At 43.3% G+C, this 22,877-nt stretch overlaps 1 long non-coding RNA gene across 1 annotated transcript; it reads right to left on the reverse strand.

Moving 5' to 3' along the window:
- Nucleotides 1-8,807: 8,807 nt before the first annotated feature.
- Nucleotides 8,808-22,085, reverse strand: LOC117528604. The gene is made up of 4 exons (XR_004565832.1): nucleotides 21,779-22,085; nucleotides 21,365-21,460; nucleotides 11,211-11,321; nucleotides 8,808-9,116 (listed from the first exon to the last, which is right to left on the reverse strand). It is a non-coding gene; the product is annotated as an uncharacterized LOC117528604 (long non-coding RNA).
- Nucleotides 22,086-22,877: the final 792 nt, after the last annotated feature.

A 22,877-nucleotide genomic window follows, 5' to 3' on the forward strand; every position in this document is an offset into this window, starting at 1 on the left:
GCACCCTGGTGCATCCCGTTCGGTGTGCTAAGGACATATTGCAAAGTCTGTGGCACAGAATCATAATATCATGCAAGCCGGAGAAGCTTTCATGATATTAAAGGGACAGATCTCTTGTGTTTTAATCAAGAATGTTGTGTTGAAAAAGCCGTTAACAAACTGAAACACAGACACACACACTCATCTTCAACCGCTTGGTCCAATCAAGGGTCACGGAGGGCTGGAGCCCATCCCAGCAGTCATAGAGCGTGAGGCGGGGTACACCAGGACAGGACGCCAGTCTGTCGCAGGGCCACAAAAAGACAAACAAACACAGACACACCCACACGCACACCTACAGACAATTTAAAGATTCTAGCCACCAAACCCGCATGTCTTTGGAGGTGGGAGGAAACCGGAGCACCCAGAGGAAACCCACGCAAACATGGGGAGAACATGCAAACTCCTCACACAAAGGCCACAGGTGGGATTTGAACCCATGACCTTCTCGCTGTGAGGCAACAGTGCTAACCACTAACCACCATGCTGCACCAGCTGAAACCCATTTCACTGAAATAACACAGGACTCAGTTACACTTAGAAAAAAATGGATTTGTTGATTAAATCAAACAAAAAGATTCTTAAAAAAAATTGTTGAGCGTTCCACCAGATTTTGTTCATCAGGTGTTGCTCCTCATTACACTCAAAGCTTCTCTTTTAAACCTTGTGTGACTGCAACATTTCTTTGCTTTTTCAGAATCAGAATCACCTTTATTGTCATTGCACAGCAATCAACGCAACGAAATTTGCTTGTGCATCCTCAGAAACAATGACCATCCTCAAACACACTCACCCATACACATACTTCAATAATATTAAAAATATCCCTCTAAAACATCAATTAACATTAAAAATACCCAACTTAATAAAACCCCTTAAATAGCTTAAAACAGTAATAAATATGAGGTCTGTCCATATCTGGCACCTGGAAACCAAAAATTATCTGGCTTTCAGTGAAAATTTTTCGGGCTTCACAGAGAATAAGGACTGTTACTACAGCTTTAAGGACTGCTTTAAGTACACTCGACGAGCCGCGCTCCGAGCTGCGACGATGCGGCACAAGCCACCGAACCATTTCTAAACGGATGCGAGACAAAGGAACACCTCCATTTCGGCATGTCAGAGGACAAGTTGGGACATGCCTATCTCGGCTTTCAATGCTTACCAGTCGAGTGAGTTATAAGAGAACTTGTGGAGAGCTGGACATGTTCCAACTTGTCCTCTGACACGCCGAAATGGAGGTGTTCCTTTGTCTCGCTTCCAAAGCGAATCGGTCGTGACGCGCGAAGCCATCGCGCGGCTTTCCACGACAAAATCTCTTGTTAAAAGTGAAATCTGCCGGAAAATAGCTGATTTCCAGCTCTTGTGATAACCAGAGAAAGAGCACACGACAGTCTCGTATCCACAGAGCCATCTGTTTAGAAATGATCCAGTGGTTTGTGCCTCGTTGTCGCAGCTCGGAGTGCAGCGCGTCGAGCGTCCTTAAAGGGGTCCTTAAAGCTGTAGTAAAAGTCCTTATTCTCTGTGAAGCCCCTAAAAATTTCACTGAAAGTCAGATAAATTTTTTGAATGGTTTCCAGGTGCCAGTCTCTAACAGCTTCTGAAAAAATTCTGATGGGAAAAAAGTCCTTTTCATTCCGCCATTTCCAGACAATGAAAATCCGACAAGGGGGCAGGACCACTCCTTCCCAAGGCGTGCTCACAGGCGAATGACGTCCCCGACAGGCGTGGAAAAACTCACGCATGCACACGAGGGTTCAAGCTTGTCTGACGTGAAAACATATGAATCAAATCCATATAGTTTAAAATAAAAATAAAAAGGTACGATACTTTATGGACAGACCTCATATACCTAAAATTAAAATTAAAAATAGTTGAAAACAGTTATTGCACATGTCCGGCCTTGTTTTAATTAGAATAATGTAATTGTTCCAACTGGAGCTTGGGCGTGTCTAACCCTTTTTCAGCCTTGTGGTGGGGCTTTAAAGGTCCGATAGCGCCTGCCAGATGGAAGCAAAGAAAAAAGGTGGTGTGAGGGGTGTGTTCCGTCCTGCAGAATACTGCTTGCTCAGCGGAGACAGCGAGTCCTAAAAACATCATCCAATGAGGGCAGAGGGAGACCAATGATCTTTTTGTGCCGTTCTTATGACTCGACTGACGGATTCCTTGTTGTTTTCAGAGCAGTTTGCAAACCGTGCTGTAATGCAACAGGTTAAAACACTCTCGATGGAGCAGTGATAAAAGGCCTTGAGCAGCTCAGCTGACAGGTTGTTCTTCTTCAATGCTTGTAGAAAATAAAGCCTCTGATGCGCCTTTTTGACTACAGCAGATGTGTTAACTTCCCATTTAAGATCCTCAGTGATCCAGGTGCCCAGAAATTTAAAACAAGAGACCCTCTCCCTTCATGAATAAATCCACCTTGATTATCCTCGTAACCCTGCGACAGACTAACGGCCTGTCCAGGGTGCACGCCGTCACTCAGCCGGTGACCTCTAAGACAGGTGGACGTCTTCCTAATGGATTATTTACCAGTCCAACACAGATTCTGAAACATCCAGCAGAATAAAGACTTAATGTTCAAAAATGCATTTATTATACCAGCTGACATTTAAAAAACACTCATGTCATGTGACATCAAGTGATCACTGCAGGTTCATAAATATTTCAAATTGTAGACATAGTAATAAAATTTCAACCCATCTGTCCTTATTTGCTGCCCGTTCTTCCCTCACAAAGTGATGATGAGATTTTACATGTTTTGCGTCCATCTTTAGTTTGTCCATTTTGACGCAGTCTGGTTTCTGGGACAGCTTGATGTGTTTCCATGGCAACACAGTCTCACCTGCTACCTGTTGGGGGAGATTTTAAAAAAGAATCGCTGTTACTCAAGCACACAATTAATTTTGCAGCATTAATTTAACACTGCAGTGTTAATATCTCCACCACTGTGTAAATCAACTCCACTCTACTTTTAAGATTAGGCTTAAAACTTTCCTTTTTGCTAAAGCTTATAGTTAGGGCTGTATCAGGTGACCCTGAACCATCCCTTAGTTATGCTGCTATAGACTTAGACTGCTGGGGGGTTCCCATGATGCACTGAGTGTTTCTTTCTCTTTTTGCTCTGTATGCACCACTCTGCATTTAATCATTAGTGATCGATCTCTGCTCCCCTCCACAGCATGTCTTTTTCCTGGTTCTCTCCCTCAGCCCCAACCAGTCCCAGCAGAAGACTGCCCCTCCCTGAGCCTGGTTCTGCTGGAGGTTTCTTCCTGTTAAAAGGGAGTTTTTCCTTCCCACTGTAGCCAAGTGCTTGCTCACAGGGGGTCGTTTTGACCGTTGGGGTTTTACATAATTATTGTATGGCCTTGCCTTACAATATAAAGCGCCTTGGGGCAACTGTTTGTTGTGATTTGGTGCTATATAAAAAAAAAAATTGATTGATTCATTGAGTTCATTTAACACTTCTTTGGAGCAGTATCACGGGTGGTCCTCTTCTACATAATGTTAAATAACTCAATTATTTGTTTGTTTTTAATATGTAAATGTTTCTGTGACCTGTCATTTGCCAGGAGCACAATTCACAATGGGCACTATATGAAACAAATAAATAAACCACAATAAAAAAAAATTGCTTTTTTTTTTGGTCATCACTTGCTGTTTTCAATTAATTTTCGAATTGTGTACTTTTTTCTTATATTTTCGCCTGGTCTTTGAACTTGGACAAAGATTAAGATATAGATGCGATCATTCATTCATTCATTCATTCATTTTCTATATCCAGTTCCTTATTAAAGGTCACAGGAGGCTGGAGATCTTATATTTAATTTCTTCATCAGAATTTTGGAAGTGGGACAGAGCTGTGAACTTCACAGCTTCATGTGAGCCGGAAAAATGTTGCAGTCCTCAACATACATCAAACACGACTTCATCAAGCACCAACCATCAAGGAGTGTCAAAGTGTGTGTGAAGATGGCAGTGTGGAACAAACGGACTGCCGGTGATCAGGTTTAAAGCAGTGCCAGACATTAGAATGCTCAATAGATTCAGCTGTTTTGTCCCAAATAAATATCATCATTGTTCTGCTGAAAGATGAACCGTCGCCCCAGTCTGAGGTCAATAGGGCTGATAGATGAAAACTTCATCTTCACCAGCAAAGCTATCACCTCCCACCTATCCCGGATTCCAGAGAAGTTTTAGGGTGCGAGTAAAGCTGCCACAAGAACAGACGGCTCATTTACAGCAGTATTTATTATCACTGCAAGTTGTACAACAAACCTTTCTTGGAACAATCCAGATTGCAACATTGGAGTCAAAAATAAATAAAATATAAGATGTAAGATACGTACATGAGAGTCTGTTATTGCAGATTCTAATCCAATTACATATTTTCCACAAATCTGATTGGTTAATCAGATTTCTGGTGTGAGATTTCAGACTATAATATCAGATGTAAGGACGCAAAGTATTCGACCGTTTCACATTTAATGTATTACTCCGTGCCCTGACCGGCTGCACGCGCTGCTATGCGGATGTCAATAATGGCGCTGTTAGCTGAGAGCGAGAGAAAGTCGCGTACTGATGACGATGTTGAACTGGGTGAATTTAAGCTACCATACGAAAGTATTTATGTGGATTCTGATACAGAATTATCATTTCACATTTGATGGATTTGATAAATTTTTATTTATTTATTTTTTTTTTTAATGGGAATGACCCCCTTGTGGCTGATGATTTGTGGACGTTCATGCTGGATTAAAGTCACAAATATCCATTTTAAAGGTTAATTTTCAACCATATAAGCAGCATGAACGTCCACAAATCATCAGACACAACAGGTTTATTTCCGAGAAGTCCAGTAATACACTATCTATGGTTGTGTATGTATATAAAAGTTTAATTTGCACATGTAATAAATCAATTTGTACAATAAAAACACTAAAAGCAGAATATAACTATAACATAAAACATGACACAATTAAAATATAAATAAAACAAACATCAGAACCAAATATACAAACAACATGAACATGGAAATAATCCATGTTCTGTTATGGATTGGGGGGTTTGGCTGGCCCTGTTTTTCTCTGTGTCTCCCCAGGTGGTTCTGGGGGGGGGGGGGGTTATTGTCATGGAGTGGGGGGTGTTTGGCTACCGTCATGGAGTGGGGGGTGTTTGGAGGGCCCTGTTTTTCTCTGTGTCTCCCCAGGTGGTTCTGGGGGGGGTTATTGTCATGGATTGGGGGGTGTTTGGCTGGCCCTGTTTTTCTCTGTGTCTCCCCAGGTGGTTCTGGGGGGGGTTATTGTCATGGATTGGGGGGTGTTTGGCTGGCCCTGTTTTTCTCTGTGTCTCCCCAGGTGGTTCTGGGGGGGGGGTTATTGTCATGGAGTGGGGGGTGTTTGGCTGGCCCTGTTTTTCTCTGTGTCTCCCCAGGTGGTTCTGGGGGGGGTTATTGTCATGGATTGGGGGGTGTTTGGCTGGCCCTGTTTTTCTCTGTGTCTCCCCAGGTGGTTCTGGGGGGGGTTATTGTCATGGATTGGGGGGTGTTTGGCTGGCCCTGTTTTTCTGTGTCTCCCCAGGTGGTTCTGGGGGGGGTTATTGTCATGGAGTGGGGGGTGTTTGGCTACCGTCATGGATTGGGGGGTGTTTGGCTGGCCCTGTTTTTCTCTGTGTCTCCCCAGGTGGTTCTGGGGGGGGGGGGGGGGGGGTTATTGTCATGGATTGGGGGGTGTTTGGCTGGCCCTATTTTTCTCTGTGTCTCCCCAGGTGGTTCTGGGGGGGGGGGTTATTGTCATGGATTGGGGGGTGTTTGGCTGGCCCTGTTTTTCTCTGTGTCTCCCCAGGTGGTTCTGGGGGGTGGGGTTATTGTCATGGATTGGGGGGTGTTTGGCTGGCCCTATTTTTCTCTGTGTCTCCCCAGGTGGTTCTGGGGGGGGGTTATTGTCATGGATTGGGGGGGGTTGGCTGGCCCTATTTTTCTCTGTGTCTCCCCAGGTGGTTCTGGGGGGGGGGGTTATTGTCATGGATTGGGGGGTGTTTGGCTGGCCCTGTTTTTCTCTGTGTCTCCCCAGGTGGTTCTGGGGGGTGGGGGGGGGGGGTATTGTCATGGATTGGGGGTGTTTGGCTGGCCCTGTTTTTCTCTGTGTCTCCCCAGGTGGTTCTGGGGGGGGTTATTGTCATGGATTGGGGGGTGTTTGGCTACCGTCATGGATTGGGGGGTGTTTGGCTGGCCCTGTTTTTCTCTGTGTCTCCCCAGGTGGTTCTGGGGGGGTTATTGTCATGGAGTGGGGGGTGTTTGGCTGGGCCTGCTTTCTCTGTGTCTCCCCAGGTGGTTTGCGTTTGGTCCTGAGTTGAGAAGAGGTGAAGTGTGCAGAGGATCAGAGAACCTCACTCATTGCCTGCACCTGCTGCCTGTCTACACGTGCAGATCAACAGAACAGCTGGAGTGCATTCCGTGATGAGGCCTGCTGGATTTAAGCCCTGAAGATACAGGGCTTCTTTGCCAGAGGATTACCTTTGTGCCATCCGTGGGAGGCTGACGTGGAGAGATCAGCCTTGTTACAACAGACGCTGAGGACCGCTCCAGGTTTGACGCACGTGTCTGTGAGAGAGGAGCAGTGAGGTTCTCAAGCTGTACTGCACACTTCCTGAGGTACCTTAATGTTTATGGTTTCTAATAATTAACAGCTGTAATTGAGCGTGTTACATTAATTGTTTGGTTCGCTCCTCACCGCCGTTCATGGAAATTGTTGGTTGGCACTTGCTGTGACGAGCTACCTTTAACTTAAGCCTGGAAGTGTTTGCTGAGTATATGCTTGAGTGAACTTCCCTCTGAGTTGAAGGTTTGGGCTGACTAACCTCATTCTCCTCTTCACAGACTCGGTGGTCCGTGCAGCCGCCTGGGGGGGTGTTGGCAGGGTTCCTGAGTCCAGAACATTTGTGGCTCCGGCCCATTTGCGCGTGCCGTCCTCCCATGCCAGACCGCTGCTCCCTTTTGCACATTATTACACAGTTGGTTAATAAATCTGTTTTCTTTGAACCGCTCTCTGTTCTTTTAACGCTAGTTCGGGTCCTCCAAACCGTGTCGGCGCACAGAACAATGTTCATTAGTTATAATAATCCATGTTAAATAATCCATGTACATTAGACATAATAATGCATGTTACATAATCCATGTTCATTAGATATAATAATCCATGTTCATTAGACATAATAATAATGTTACATAATCCATGTTCATTAGACATAATAATAATGTTACATAATCCATGTTCATTAGTTATAATAATCCATGTTGTATAATCCATGTACATTAGACATAATAATGCATGTTACATAATCCATGTTCATTAGACATAATAATAATGTTACATAATCCATGTTCATTAGTTATAATAATCGATGTTACATAATCCATGTTCATTAGACATAACAATAATGTTACATAATCCATGTTCATTAGACATAATAATAATGTTACATAATACATGTTCATTAGACATAATGATGCATGTTACATAATCCATGTTCATTCGTTATAATAATCCATGTTAAATAATCCATGTACATTAGACATAATAATGCATGTTACATAATTCATGTTCATTAGTTATAATAATCCATGTTAAATAATTCATGTACATTAGACATAATAATGCATGTTACATAATCCATGTTCATTAGTTATAATAATCCATGTTAAATAATCCATGTTCATTAGACATAATCCATGTTACATAATCCATGTTCATTAGTTATAATAATCCATGTTAAATAATCCATGTTCATTAGACATAATCCATGTTACATAATCCATGTTCATTATTTATAATAATCCATGTTACATAATACATGTTCATTAGACATAATGATGCATGTTACATAATACATGTTCATTAGACATAATATTACATAATCCATGTTCATTAGATATAATAATCCATGTTCATTAGACATAATCATAATGTTACATAATACATGTTCATTAGACATAATGATGCATGTTACATAATCCATGTTCATTAGTTATAATAATCCATGTTAAATAATCCATGTACATTAGACATAATAATGCATGTTACATAATCCATGTTCATTAGTTATAATAATCCATGTTAAATAATCCATGTACATTAGACATAATAATGCATGTTACATAATCCATGTTCATTAGTTATAATAATCCATGTTAAATAATCCATGTTCATTAGACATAATGATGCACGTTACATAATCCATGTTCATTAGTTATAATAATCCATGTTAAATAATCCATGTACATTAGACATAATAATAATGTTACATAATCCATGTTCATTAGACATAATAATGTTACATAATCCATGTTCATTAGACATAATGATGCACGTTACATAATCCATGTTCATTAGTTATAGTAATCCATGTTAAATAATCCATGTACATTAGACATAATAATGCATGTTACATAATCCATGTTCATTAGTTATAATAATCCATGTTCATTAGACATAATAATAATGTTACATAATTTATGTACATTAGACATAATAATAATGTTACATAATCCATGTACATTAGCATTAATAATGTTACATAATCCATGTTCATTAGACATAATGATGCACGTTACATAATCCATGTTCATTAGTTATAATAATCCATGTTAAATAATCCATGTACATTACACATAATAATGCATGTTATATAATCCATGTTCATTAGTTATAATAATCCATGTTCATTAGACATAATAATAATGTTACATACTCCATGTTCATTAGACATAATGATGCAATCATTGTCATTACTAAGAACACAAACAGAAATATCATAGCCATCTTGATCATCCATTGTCTTCAACCTCCTGAAAATAACCAGTTAAAAAATCCCCCTTCATCTTGCACATATCCCTTTTCAATTGCATCCCGAATTCGAGTTAGATTAGCTTTGGTTTGAGCAATGACACCACTGTCACCTGAATTGTCTGGAATGAATGTACAACAGTCAGGTCCCACAATTACCTTCAACCAGATCCAATCTCCTGGATCTACTTTATTCCCCGCAGGTCCCTGTGGAGGATTGCCTTCTCGTTGCTGCACCTGGAACGAGAGTAAGGCGACCAATACAGTTAGTAGCAAATAATAGATAGTGTGTTGTATTTGGTTGACATCTAGGGGCGTCCCCCTTATGCCAGTGGCAGCTGGATTGGGAAAAGTCCTTCCTATGAACTGATTGATCAGATATTTGCACACTGATGCAGCATCTTCCTTTTTGGTGGGGATGGCCTCTACCCACTTTGTATAGCAATCAACAATGACCAGCAAGTACCTGTAACCTTGAGTTTGGTTTTCTGGGCCCATGTCTGTGTAGTCAATTACTATGTCCTGAAAAGGAGCAGTTGGCACCGGATATGACCCCATTGTGGGGGTCATGCCTGGACGTGCATTGTACTCCAGACATGCCACCAGTGTTCTGACACAGTTTTATCTGTCTTCCTTCTTGACAAATGAGCCAGACCATGTGCTCCATCAATTATGATATGTGCCAATGCTGATGGTAAGCAGATTCTCCCATCAATAAATCTCCAAAGTCTGTCCTTTTCGATTGCTCCATATTGTTTCCACACTGATTTTTCATATGCTCCTGCATCATCTTGCATTTCACACACATCCCACTTTGTTAATGTGTGTCCCTGCAACTCGGCTTCTTCCTCTTCTGAGTACATAATCAACTCTTCTTGGTATCCTGCAACTGCCTTTGCTGCCATGTCTGCCTGATTGTTTCCTTCATAGACATTTACTGCTTGGTCTTTTGAATGTCCTCTGAATTTTACTATAGCCAGTTTGTTACACTGCAAAAGTTATTGGTCTAGGTTTAAGGAAAAAATAACTTGATTTGAGAAGATTTAGACTAGAAACAAGTGAAATTATCTGCCAGTGCAGTGAGATAATTAGACTTGGCAAGATTTCTTGAAATAAGACAAAATAACTAAGCTTTAGAAAAGTGAGAAATGTCTTAAAATAAGTGTTCAGACACTTATTATGAGCTTTATTAAGTCAAATAAACTCAAAACTAGCCTGTGAATAGCTCTAAGTTCATATCTTTCTCAATTTGACTGAAAAAATCTTAAAACTAGAGAACCTTTACAAGATTATTCCTCTGAATCCAAGAATACTTATTAATAGTTTTTGTCTTTAAACAAGACTTAGCATTTTCTCCAAATTCAAGAAACCAAAGAATAGTGCTCAAAACGTTTAAAAAACGTAAAAACAAATGTTTTTTAAACGTAAAACATTTTGACTGTTAACTGGAGCTCATTTTATTGAACAGAATTTCCAGGCTGTCATGTCAAAACTTAAAACATAGGCATGAAAGTCACCACAGCCAATTTGAAGTAACACTCAACATTTTTGACATTTTATGCATTACCTCAGTCTCCAGTCCATGACAAGCTGGTAGACACCATTCTTTAAACTGTGATTACAGTAATGGACACAGATAGCTGACCGTTAGCTTAGTTTAGCTTGAACACATTGAGTATATGTGTAATACCTCTACCTACTGTCATTCGATTTTTAAACCTAGATTAGCATTTAAATTAATGTTTTAAAGAAACACAAAATTAAGCCGTGTGGCACATGCACAAACCACAGTGGAAGTGATTCTCAGCAAATCATCAAGGTTTTGCGCATGAGCCGTTCAGCTTAATTATGCTAATGCTAATCTTAGTAAAAAAAAAATGATAACATTACATCACCCAGTCAATAAAAATAACAAAAAGCACGAAGGATCGTCTAAAGGTATCTGATGACTGTATGTAGAGGAATTACCCAAATACTCTCAGCGTTTGAGCTAAGCTAAGCTAGCAGTCAGATATCTTTGTCCGTCTGGTACTCATTACTGTATCACAGTCAAAAGAATGGAGTCTACCTGCTTGTTATGGGCTGGGGACTCAGGTAAGACACAAAACATCAAAAAGGTTGCGGTGTTTCTTTAAACACTACTACTTCTCAACAAAGTCTTTCCATTCTGCCATGGCTTTTTTGTATGAGCCAGTGGCGTCTCGCTCATGGATACTGTCCTTCAAGAATTCTGTCTGAATGATAGACAAAAGAGCTGCCACACACTTTGGATAGGTAAGATGCATGGTGTAGTAGTAAGCCATCAGATAGAGCAAACCGTGACTGACAAACCGTGACTTTGGGTGTGGTTCCAACGGCCACAAGACAACAGGACCCGTCAAAAAGCAACACAGGACTGAAGAGAGGTCTTTTCTGGAGGTAAACCGCAGGATCTTCTGTTGGCTAAACAGCAAGAACAAACAAAATAAATTTTTGTTAGGATGGAGCAGATATCAAAAATACCTGAGCAGTCAACTGCTACCTAACAACTGTGATTGTTAGGCACAATTCTTTTATTTACATGGTTTGGTACCCTCTTTTATATCTAATTATTTGAATATTAAATCCGTTTAAGTTGATAAATCAGGAAAACTGATGATTTGTGCTCTACTAGTGTCAGAAAGCTATATTGTCACTTGCATAGCTTTATTATTGTTATTACTAGGTCATATTAGCTTAATGGGTTATTACAAATAAAGTCATATTAACAATGCTTTCTTTGTTAAAGATCTGTGTTTAGGTGTTAAGGTGTCATTTTTATCATGGCAAGGCAAACTATTTCAAAGTGTAGATTATGTTATTTATTAAGACAGCACTGTACTGAGCTCTTTAGTACTTTGTACAAGAGAGAACAGTTACCAGAATCAAATCAAGTGGTCCAGCCCCCTCGTCGGACCGCCGTGACGCGCAGAATTCCTCTGCACGTCTGTCTCAATGTGCCGAAAAAGTGCTGATGTCCACGTCTTTTCACAATTCCTGTGCTAGTCAGACGACGTCCCGGATAAAACACAGCGTCCAGTTTGGAAATGAACGGCACATTCCACTGTTACAGGAGTTTTTGTCATGGAAAGAGGAGCGGAGGCTTCGGAAGCGGTGCTGCATGGCGCACAGCAACGCCGTGATGAAGCCTCACGGGACATGTTCTGGCATGTCCAGGCACATCCACAATTTCTCAGATAATCACTTGATGGAAAAACCACTGACAGCTGTCTGAATGCCATCTCAAAGCCGTCCTGTGAGACCAAAACGGAGGTGGTTTTGTCTCGCTCCAGTAGCGAATCCATCGTGACGCTCAAAGCCTCCGCTCAGCTTTCCATGACAAAATCTCTTGTTAAAAGTGAAATCTGCCAGAAAATGGTTGATGTCCAGCTCTTGTGATAACCAGAGAAATGGCACACGATGGTCACGGATCCAGACAGCCATCCGTTTAGAAATGAAATGGTCGTTCAGCCTGTCGAGTAACACTCCTTATTCTCTACCAAGGCCATAACATTTTCACCGAAAGCCAGATAAATTTTTCTAATGGTTTCCAGCTGCCAGTCTCTAACAGTTTCTGAAAACATTCTGATGGAAAAAAAAGCCCAAATCATTCCGACATTTCCTGACAATGAAAATCCGACGAGGGGGCTGGACCACTCCTCACTCAAAGCCTGCTCACAGGCGAATGACGCAACCGACAGGCGTGGAAAAATTCACGCATGTGTAACCGGGTGTCCCCTGCGTTGTGTTCTATTGAGTAGTGCAGGAAGGATGACAGAAGCTGGATGTGGTCTGACTGTCTTTACTCTCGCCCAGTCCAAACTGCACTGGGTCTGTTTGGACATAAAAAAAAAACTGCAGTGAGCACAGTGGTCCACGACACTTCTCTTCATAAAAGAGCACAACTCTCACACAGTCCAAGCTGCACTGAGTACCTGAATAAACCAAATATGTAAAATTATGTAAAATAAAAACAGTCATTCACATTTATGTACAACCATAACAGTAAATAGAACAGAAAATTTAAGACAAAACAATTGTCAAACTCATACCTGTTTGGACATAAAAAAAAAACTTGAGTGAGCACAGTGGTCCAAGACACTTCTCTTCATAAAAGAGCACAACTAAGAAAATAAAACAGTAAAATAAAATTAGTACAGGCCACGTTTGCAGTGTGTGGTGCAAGTAAGTTTACATTGACTCTACAGCAAAGCACCCCTCAGCTAGCTTAAACCATGTGCCAGCTAAAGCATTACACTTGGCCCAAAAACTTACATTTAACATTTCACACACACACAAAAGACACCTCTGCACCATTAAAGTTGGAAATAAATCGTGGACAGAACGTGAATTTACAGAAAAAGTGCTCAATATGAGGACCCAGTTTCATATGTCTTACCTCTCACACAGTCCAAGCTGCACTGAGTTTGCCCCTCCCCGTGCACCAGCTGCGTGCTGTGTGAGGTGCGTTCAAAGACATATGGACTTCTCACTCTTCAATGCCAAAAAGGTATATATACATATAATATGAACTTATTGTACCAAAAAAATGAGTAATTTGAGTTAATTTGGCGGAATTCGACCCGGATATTATTACCCTGTTACATTCACCCCTCCTAGAATTCCACCAAATTCAACAAACATTCGTTACACACCGCAAGATTACAGACCAGACACCACAAGGATCTAATCCCTGAAATTAGACTTGAAATATATCTGACAGACAGATCAAAAGGTATTAACAGGTTGATCAGGCCTATTAACCCTCTTGGACTACAGAGGTGCAGCCTACACCCCATAACAAACTGGTCCAATCAAAATAGTGTAACGAGGCACAAAAAACAGACAACGAAGAGAACCACTTAGACCGTGGTTTCAACCCACGTTGGCAGTAACAACTCCCATACTACAGGTTTCTGAACCATCGTCTCAATAAGTCGTGTTGAGGGTCTAATAACACGTCCTGCCCTAGTAACTACTCGTCCCGGGGGAGAAGTGGGGCCCAAGGGTAGTCCAGGTCCACTGTCAGGGTCAGGATTAGTCTGGTCCAAGTCAGGAGGATGGGCAGGGTCAGTCAGCAGGTCTGTGGGTATGAGGTCAGAAGCTGTAAGATGGTCAAAGACAATATCTGGTGAGCTGCCCACCGAGCAGTCAGAGGTTGGCTGAGGATCAAAGGTAACATCCTCCTTCACGTCTGCCACAGCACGATAGGATCTTGTGTCGACCAACTCATCAGCATCCACCTCAGAACCTTCAAAGGAGCCTTGACTACATCTTGACATAACCCACGAAGATGCATGTTCCCTTGGACATTCCGCCTGTAAGCTGTCTACGTCACTCTGGTCCAGGCTCTCAGAGTCACACTCCCCTGAGGCATCCACTGCATCAAGCTCATTGGGTCCATCGACTGGGAGAAAGTTCACATCCAATAGCAAGTTTCGGTGCACGACTTTGCAATGCCCATTGGAGTTTCTTATTTTGTAGACATGGATCTCTGGTTGTCTATCCACGACTGTGTAGACTGTGGGCTCCCACTTATCTGCCAGTTTCTTTTTTCCACGCTCGCCCCTGTTGGCTAGCAGCACCCTGTCGCCGATCTGGAGAGCAACACCCTTGACTTTCTTGTTATACTGACTCACTTGCCGTTTCTGCTGTTGAGAGGCATGTTGTTGGGCTATTCTGGCAGCATCTGCAAGGTTTGCGAGGAGAGTACTTGAATAGGTGCTGAAATCTGCAACGCTTGAGTCATGGAGGACTGACTGGAACACGACGTCAACTGGAAGCCAAGGAATGCGCCCGAACATCAGGTAAAAAGGAGCGAAGCCTGTGGTCTCATGGGTGGTGGCATTGTAAGCAAAGGTAAGCGTCTGAATTTGCTGGGGCCACTCTTGCTTAGATCTTAGGGGGAGGGCTCTTATCATGCTCCCGAGGGTACGGTTAAAGCGTTCGGTACCCCCATTGCCCATAGGGTGGTAGGCGGTGGTATGTGACTTGGCCACCCCGGACAGACGTAGAAGCTCCGACACCAGCTCACTTTCAAAATTGGCGCCCTGATCAGAATGAACTCTTCTTGGGAACCCATAAATGCAGAACACATTGTCCCAAAGCCTCTTGGCCACTTGCTTGGCAGACTGGTTGCGGCAGGGAAAGGCGTGAGCCATCTTAGTGAAGTGGTCCGTCACTACCAATACATCCACGGAGTGTTTGTTCTTGTCTTCCGCTGACCAGAAGTCAATGCAAACGAGTTCCATAGGAGCAGTTGACTTTATGCTCTCCAATGGGGCACGGGCCGCTGGTTCCGGTGTCTTGGCGAGGACGCAGCGAGGACAGCGACGGACATACTCAATGATGTCTCGTTCCATGTTCGGCCAGAAGAATCTTTGCCGGGCGAGGTGGAGAGTCCTAGTCTGGCCCTGGTGACCCGCCAAATCATGGATACCTTCCAAGGCTCTGTCCTTAAGACTCACTGGCAAAATGAACTGTAGTCTCTTAACTTTGGTCAGAGGGTCTTTACACTCACGGTACAGTATACCTTCTCTGATTCTGAGTCGGTCCCAGGACTTTAAAAGGGTAAGCTGACTGGCACCAAATCCAGACCTCTCACGTCTTGATGGGCGTATTTTGCGCATGACAAAAGGCAGCAGCTTAGACACATTAGGATCCTGACTCTGGTGTTCCTCAAGCTCGCGCAAAGTTAGAGAAGGCAGGGGTTCAGCGCCTGGAGATTGCAATGACTGCACAGCTTGAGTCTCAACGCCACTTTGCCAATCATCATGGTGTTGAAGTATAGCCCTGACTGCTAGAGAATTGACTGAACTCTGGGTATAACCAGTCAGCTGGTGGTACCGGATAGCCTGGTTGCACTGTAGGCCCAATCGGAAAGCATTATGCACCACATCCACCTCAGCTCCATCTGCCTCCTGGACCAACCGACTGTATGGTTCCGTCAAGAGTCTCTCGCCGATAGGTGATGCAAAGGGTTCACGACTCAAAGCATCAGCCACAACGTTCCTGGGACCTGGGATATACTTCAGGTCAAAATCATAGGCTGAAAGCTTGGCCACCCACCTCTGTTCATAAGCATCCAGCTTAGGCTTGGTCAGCACATGACTCAAGGGATTGTTATCGGTCCATACTGTGAACCTGTGCCCCTTCAAGCAGTGACTGAACTTCTCAGTGATGCTCCACTTCAGGGCCATGAACTCAAGTCGGTGGGCAGGGTATCTCTGTTGCGACTTGCTTAAGGTCTTACTCGCAAACGCAATAGGACGAGCCTTATCTTCACCGATGGGAAGTTGCGATAAAGCTGCCCCGAGGCCGTCTAGGGACGCATCAACTGACAGAATAAAGGGCTTGTCGAAGTCAGGGTGGGCCATCACAGCACATCCGAGAAGCTCACTCTTCAGCTTCTCGAAGGCCTCCTCACAGGCCGAAGTCCAGTCTGTTGGTGTCAATTTCCTGAATGTGCCAGCCCCTTTTCTCGACTGTGGATGCCTGCCCTTTCTCATTGATCCGGATGTTAAGGCAAACAGCGGTTTGGCTATGGCTGAACATCGGGGAATGAAGCTTTGGTAAAAGAAAACCATGCCCAGGAAGGACTTCACTTTTCTCACTGAAGGCGTACATCCATCCTCTTCCATCAGGGTCTCTTTGGGCATCCTGGAAATCACTTCCACCCTGGACGGATCAACGGAAACTCCTTTTCGATCTATAAAGTGTCCCAAAAACTTGACTGACTTGCGTAGGAGGCAACATTTCTTTGGGCTCAGCTTAAGATGGTTGTCTCTCAGCCTCTCAAATACAACATGCAATCTCTCGAGGGCTTCCTCCTCGGTTGGCGCAAAGACCAGCAAATCGTCCAGGTAACAGAGTAAGCTGGTGAAGTTGAGGTCACCAAAAATACTCAACATCATGCGCATGAACGATGCAGGGCTGTTACAGAGCCCCTGGGGCATTCTGTTGTATTCGTAGAGTCCAACTGGTGTAGTGAAGGCTGTGAAACGCTTGTCGCCTTCGCACATGGGGATGTTATAGAACCCTGAGGTTAAGTCCATCGTGCTGAAGAATGCATTGCCACTGAGTGATGCGAGACAATCAGCCTGGTGTGGGAGTGGGTGTGCATCTTTCAGTGTTCGTGCGTTCAGCCATCTGAAGTCAGTGCAAATTCTCAAACTGCCATCCTTCTTCCAAACCATGACTAGGGGAGATGCATACTCGCTCACGGACTTGCGTATGATTTCTCTCTCTTCCATATCAGACAGAACTTGACGCAGTTTTTGGTAGTGGGCTGGAGGAACTCTGCGATAAGGCATACGGAAGGGTCTCTCGTCAGTCAGATGGATACGGTGGACGAAACCCTTACCCTCCCCACAATCAAGTGGGTGCCGCGAAAAGATGGTCTCGAACTGTTCCACTAGATCCACACGCTTTTGTTTGGATTGAAAACTGGCCTGGCATGAGTCGATGTCGAGGTCGCTTAAGCCCAATTTAGCGAGCCTGGCTTTGAGATCCGCTTCTGAGGCAGCTGGTTTCTTTGCATCACTGAGACCATCATTGAACGTGCTGTGGCATTGACTTAGATTCAAGTCCTCAACCGCAAGACATGGTGACACATTTGCAATCTTAGAATTGCGCTTGAGAGTTACTGGTTGGGTTGAGAGGTTTGTGATTTTCATGGGAACCCACTTGTCACCGTACATAGCAGTGATGACGCGCCCCACCAATATGTTCCTTGGGCTGGTTTTGGAAGAACAGGGCTCCACCAGAATGGTACTGCCTGGGGACACTGGGGTGTCGTTGGGCAGCTTGCCCCACACCAGGTGTTCTTGCTGTGGGAGAAGCGTGACAGCCCGGGGCAGCTTCACTGCGCCAATGACATCTGGCGAAGCCTCCCCCTTCCATCTGACTGAACAGGACATGATATCAAGAAAGTGTTCATAATCAGGGAGAGAGTACCTGCTCCCATCTGAGATGTGTCTCCAATAGTCGTCGTCATTCTTCAGAACACTCATTAGCTTTTTCAAGACATTTGAACCAATAATCAGATCATCCCTTTGGCCGGGAACCACCAGGACTGGTACAACACACTTCATCCCATATAAAGAGAGTGTCAGATCATGTACACACTTTGGGTGTGTCTGCTTTCCGCCACATCCAACCAGCAAGACCGCTCCGCCGACTTGGGCTCTCCAGTCATGGCTCCTTTTTCCAACAGCCTGGCCTCTGCTGCCTCACTTAATGTGCAAGCCATTGACCCCGAGTCGATCATACCCTTTATCTCAACATTGTCATTTACTTGGACCTGGGTGTAGAACAACTCACTGAAGGCTGGGACCACAGCTGTCCCCTGGACCACAACTTGGTATCCCTCCGGAGCAGCAGAGCATGCGTTGACATAGAGAAGCTCCTGATCTGGTACATTAATGAGGGTTGTCTGTGCTTCACCCACACTGCCCCTCTCCGAATGTGGGTGTCCTAGTTTCCCGCAGGCTGGTGCTGGTTCACAGTGTCCTGAATCAGGTTTGGTGCCGGTCTTTGACCCCGCCGAGGGCAGTTCTTTTTCCAGTGGCCTGGGGAGAAGCATGCCAGGCAGAGATTGTTTCTCCTGCAGTGTGACAGTGTCGAGTGGGCTGGGTCATTACAGACTTTGCAAAATCTGGGAGGGCAATCAACTGTTGCATGGTGGGCTGAGCTGTATGGTTCTGAGTTATAGCGTGTGACTAGACAGTCCAATAGGCTCATCAGAGAGCGTACACCCTCTAAATCCACTGACGGTGACGTAACAATAGCTGGAGGGTTCGCCGCTGAGCTGACTGCAAACTGAGGCTGAGGTGTGGATGATATCGGTCGCTGCGGGACAGGCGAGACTGTTGGCACCGCAGCATGGGCCACTGATGAGGGCTGGAGCTGCTGGTAGGGGCCCGCCCTCACCGGGGCTTGGGTAACAACAGTGGGTGTTTGGGTGGTCACCTGCATGGAGACAGGACACAATGAAGCTGGAAAACATTGTGTGCATGCGTTCACTTGTTCCCGGTGTGTACCGGGCCGCTCCTGGACCACCGCAGACTGGGAATGGCATGGAACGAGACTATTTGAGGGGAGTTGTTCATGGCTATTAGCTCTGGTTTCCCTCTGGAATGTACTGATACGCTCCTGTACTTCACTTGTTGTCCACTCCTCCGCAGCTTTAAAACTCAGTCTGTTGGCGAGAACTGGATTTGGGCAGTATTTAATGAACATCATCGAGACTTCACGGCCCGGGTCCTCAACACCCCTACCATGTCTCCGTAGGCACTCATGAGCAATGTCAATAGCTTTGTTCAGTCGGATCCAGTACTCCATCACACTTTCATTTGGGAGTGGCCTAGTGTTGTAAAAGTCAGCCATGGGCATGGCGGAGTATGCTAACTCACCGAAGTTCTGTTTTAGTATATCAAATATTACACTAGGTGCCTGGGAGTCATATGGTAAGGACTGGTTGCGTAGAGTAACCTTCACCACATCTCTAGCTTTCCCAAGTAACTTAGCTAATACCTCAGATTGTTGCTGTTGTACTGGTATTGCTCTCTTTGTGAGGTAAAGCTCTACCATTTCAACCCACTCATTTACAGAACATTTGTCACTTCCATCCCCTCTAAAGACAGGTGGGTCTTTAACATCAGACTGCATAATGAGTTTAACACCAGACAGATTCAATTCAGAAGGTGTGCTGTTCTGAGCTGTTTGAAAGGTATCATTAGGCTGCGAACGTGAGCCGATATTGCTCTGCAGCTGAGCAGCAATAGACTGACCAATTTGATTAGCTAAGTCTGATATTAAAGTGCCAAACTCAAAATCACCAACAACACGTGGGTTCAAATCAACTTGCGGAGGCTGTACTCGAGTAGAACTGAACCTAGGCGTTCTCAACATGCCCACTCGGGGGGTCTGGGTAACATCTCTAAACCAGCCCCTCCCAATCCCCACATGTGTCTCACCTGTGCCGTCAGAAGCACCATCATCTGCCCCAGAATCAACTTTACTGAACATGGTGAACAAAACACAGATCAAATGTGATGTAAAAGTGTAGCAGATAACCACCAAAACGCTAAATCTGTCTCCAAGAGATGAAATTAGACTAAACCACAGTAACCCAAAGTCATCCAACCGCACAATGTCGAGCTAGGAGGAAACTTGTGAATAGCTGAGCACCCCTCGGTGGTCGAGTTGGCACCGACGCTTCTGGAATCCAATGGGTCACGGCACCATTGTAACCGGGTGTCCCCTGCGTTGTGTTCTATTGAGTAGTGCGGGAAGGATGACAGAAGCTGGATGTGGTCTGACTGTCTTTACTCTCGCCCAGTCCAAACCGCACTGGGTCTGTTTGGACATAAAAAAAAAACTGCAGTGAGCACAGTGGTCCAAGACACTTCTCTTCATAAAAGAGCACAACTCTCACACAGTCCAAGCTGCACTGAGTACCTGAATAAACCAAATATGTAAAATTATGTAAAATAAAAACAGTCATTCACATTTATGTACAACCATAACAGTAAATAGAACAGAAAATTTAAGACAAAACAATTGTCAAACTCATACCTGTTTGGACATAAAAAAAAAACTTGAGTGAGCACAGTGGTCCAAGACACTTCTCTTCATAAAAGAGCACAACTAAGAAAATAAAACAGTAAAATAAAATTAGTACAGGCCACGTTTGCAGTGTGTGGTGCAAGTAAGTTTACATTGACTCTACAGCAAAGCACCCCTCAGCTAGCTTAAACCATGTGCCAGCTAAAGCATTACACTTGGCCCAAAAACTTACATTTAACATTTCACACACACACAAAAGACACCTCTGCACCATTAAAGTTGGAAATAAATTGTGGACAGAACGTGAATTTACAGAAAAAGTGCTCAATATGAGGACCCAGTTTCATATGTCTTACCTCTCACACAGTCCAAGCTGCACTGAGTTTGCCCCTCCCCGTGCACCAGCTGCGTGCTGTGTGAGGTGCGTTCAAAGACATATGGACTTCTCACTCTTCAATGCCAAACAGGTATATATACATATAATATGAACTTATTGTACCAAAAAAATTAGTAATTTGAGTTAATTTGGCGGAATTCGACCCGGATATTATTACCCTGTTACACATGCGCACGAGGGTTCAAGCATGTCTGACGCAATCACACGTGATTCAAATCCATATGGTTTTTGAAAAAAATAATAAGGTCGGATACTTTTCTAATAGACCTCGTACTTGGCAATAAAACCTGATTCTGATTTGAATTTCCAGGACCTCTGATATTTTTTTATTCTGAAAAAATAACACCAGAGGGCAAACTGTTAAATTTTCCACAGCAAGATCAAATAAATGCTTGAACAGACCCTCAAGTTGAACCTTTAGGGACTAAAAAAGGAGAAAATACAAAGTGAAAGCTCTTTCAAGCATACATTAACTGTAAAGAATACATGAACAAACTCTCACCTAAAGGATATGAAGTCATGCCTCACTGGCATGTCCAAGCTTCTTTGGTGGTGTAGAGTGTGGGGAGTGCTCTGAAGAGAGAGATGGTGTATTCCTCTAGAACAGAATAAATTCAGTTTTAGTGTAATGTCTTTGCTGTCTAAATTTCATTATCATCTTTGTTTTAAGGTCATAGAAAATGATTTGTCTCAATGAACAGTAGAATTATCCTGCAATTATTATATTTGATATGACTTTATAAATCTCCCTGGCAAAATCCTCAGGGAAATCAAAATTCCAACAGCAGTTAAAAAAGGAGAAAAAAACATTAAAAAATATATAGATAAATAAATTTAAAAAAAATTTTAAATAAGAAAATATTTTTTAAGACTTGTACGAACTAAATGGTTTATTAAAGACAGCACAATGACTTACCTCCACCCATGTTCATGCGTGGCTTCAGCACTTTCTTCCAAACACCATAAAACTGCACCACTGAACAGAAATCATCCCATCTCTTCTTGACCTCAGTCACGAATGTGCTGTTGCCTTTATCCAGAATCCGGCGCAGCTCATCCATCACCTAAGGTGCAAGTACATGTTAATACAGCAATAATGCTTGCTTTGTGGAAGTTATGGTAACAAATAAATCACATACATTGTGTAGCTCCTTGAAACATGGATATGCCTCCAGAACCTTTACTGTGAGTTTCTCTGTGAATTTTCAGACCTTTTGTCTGACTTAGTGCTTGGCTCAGATAAGATAATTATAGTGGGCGATTTTAACATCCACACAGATGCTGAGAATGACAGCCTCAACACTGCATTTAATCTATTATTAGACTCAATTGGCTTTGCTCAAAATGTAAATGAGTCCACCCACCACTTTAATCATATCTTAGATCTTGTTCTGACTTATGGTATGGAAATTGAAGACTTAACAGTATTCCCTGAAAACTCCTTTCTGTCTGATCATTTCTTAATAACATTTACATTTACTCTGATGGACTACCCAGCAGTGGGGAATAAGTTTCATTACACTAGAAGTCTTTCAGAAAGCGCTGTAACTAGGTTTAAGAATATGATTCCTTCTTTGTTATGTTCTCCAATGCCATATACCAACACAGGGCAGAGTAGCTACCTAAACTCTGTAAGTGAGATAGAGTATCTCGTCAATAGTTTTACATCCTAATTGAAGACAACTTTGGATGCTGTAGCTCCTCTGAAAAAGAGAGCCTTAAATCAGAAGTGCCTGACTCCGTGGTATAACTCACAAACTCGCAGCTTAAAGCAGATAACCCGTAAGTTGGAGAGTAAATGGCGTCTCACTAATTTAGAAGATCTTCACTTAGCCTGGAAAAAGAGTCTGTTGCTCTATAAAAAAAGCCCTCCGTAAAGCTAGGACATCTTACTACTCATCACTAATTGAAGAAAATAAGAACCCCAGGTTTCTTTTCAGCACTGTAGCCAGGCTGACAAAGAGTCAGAGCTCTATTGAGCCGAGTATTCCTTTAACTTTAACTAGTAATGACTT

Source organism: Thalassophryne amazonica, chromosome 16 (genome assembly GCF_902500255.1).
Source record: "Thalassophryne amazonica chromosome 16, fThaAma1.1, whole genome shotgun sequence".
Lineage (NCBI taxonomy): Eukaryota > Metazoa > Chordata > Actinopteri > Batrachoidiformes > Batrachoididae > Thalassophryne > Thalassophryne amazonica.